Source organism: Microtus ochrogaster, chromosome 10, assembly GCF_000317375.1.
Source record: "Microtus ochrogaster isolate Prairie Vole_2 chromosome 10, MicOch1.0, whole genome shotgun sequence".
Lineage (NCBI taxonomy): Eukaryota > Metazoa > Chordata > Mammalia > Rodentia > Cricetidae > Microtus > Microtus ochrogaster.
The window spans coordinates 11736840-11738420 of record NC_022016.1 but is presented as its reverse complement, the minus strand read 5'-3'; the positions used below and the strand labels follow the sequence as shown (position 1 = coordinate 11738420).

General features: G+C 35.0%; 1 pseudogene; it reads left to right on the top strand.

The window, feature by feature from the left end:
• LOC101981828 overlaps positions 1 to 552 on the top strand; it is a 3557-nt pseudogene extending 3005 nt beyond the window's left edge.
• The last annotated feature ends 1029 nt before the right edge of the window (positions 553 to 1581 follow it).

The following is a 1581-nucleotide window of genomic DNA, read 5'->3' as shown; positions in this document are numbered from 1 at the left end:
ATGGCTGAGCAAGAGCGCTTCCTGCTCCACCAGGAGACCCTGCCAGAGCAGCTGCTGACCAAGAGACAGCTGAGTCTTAGCGCGATGCCTGTGTTGACTGCCCCGCAGCTCATCAGTCTGTACATATGTGAGGAAAACAGAAGAGCCAATGAATATGATTTTAAGAAAGCCTTGGACTTGCTGGAATATATTGATGAGGAGGAAGATGTGAGCATCGATGAGCTGAAGCTGGAGATCCTGTGCAGAGCCCTGCAGAGAGACAACTGGTCTAGTTCAGATGGCAAAGATGATCCGATCGAAGTCTCTAAAGACAGTGTGTTTGTGAAGATCCTGCAGAAACTTATAAAAGATGGCATCCAGCTCAGCGAATACTTGCCAGAGGTGAAGGACCTACTTCAAGCAGAGCAGCTGGGAAACCTGAAGTCCAACCCTTACTTTGAGTTTGTTCTAAAAGCAAATTATGAATATTATGTCCAGGGACAGATGTGACATTTGTAAAAATGGTTGTTTCTAAAATTTGTATAAATGTTTGCTTATAAAAATTTGAGTCTACAAAAACTAAAAAACAAAAATCACAGTAATGATTTTTAATATGTATTTTGCTAACTGAATATTTTTAATAAATTACTTAGCCATTTTTACTTCTTTTGACAACTCTTTCCTCAGATCCTAAGCACAATTTAAATTGAATCATTTATTTTCTTGTCTTTTTAAAAAATTACATATTTTGGGTATACATCTTCTGTCAGATATATTTCTGGCAAAAACTATCTTCCATTCTCTGTACTTCTTTTGCACATATTTGATTATTTTTCTTGATGTACAGAAGACTTTTGTTTTTTGAGGACCCATTTGTCAATTGTTGATTTTAATATTTGGGCAAATAGAATCCTGTTATGAAAATCTTTTCTTACACCTATATCTTGTAGGTTACTTACCATTTTTCTTCGTCTGTTATTTTCTGCAGTTTACTTCTCACCTAGAGTTTGGAGGTAATTTTTGTGCAGTACAGTAGATTCTGGGATAATTGCTCTCTTCTACATGACATTCTTCTGCATTTGAACTTCCAGTTTTCTTAGCCCCATCTGTTAAAGATACTGCCTTTTTTTTCTCTTGTGTATGTGCGTTGCTTCTTCTCATTCAGGTCTTATACTTTGTTCTATTAGTCTACATGTCTGGTTGCTATTGTCATTGTTGTTTTGTTTTGTTTGTTTTTTTGTGGTGGTTCAATGTGGTTATTACCCTAATGCTGTAAACTAGCTTGAAATATGGTATATTATTTCCCCAGAACTATTATTTCATTTAAGATTGCTATGACTATCTGGGAATTTTTGTGACTCCACACTAAGTTTAAAATGTTTTTCTGCGTCTGTGAAGAATGCCATATTTTTGTTGAGATTGCATGGAATCTTCAAATATCTTTGGAAGGATGGTTATTTTCAAAATATCAATCTGTTGGTTTTGTTTTGTTTACATGTTTTGAGGTTTGGTATTATTTATTGTGGTTTTCTGTTAAGTGGTATTTCTGAACCTGTTTATAGCAAAAACACTTGATTATTTTATGTTCTGTAAATTTGTTAC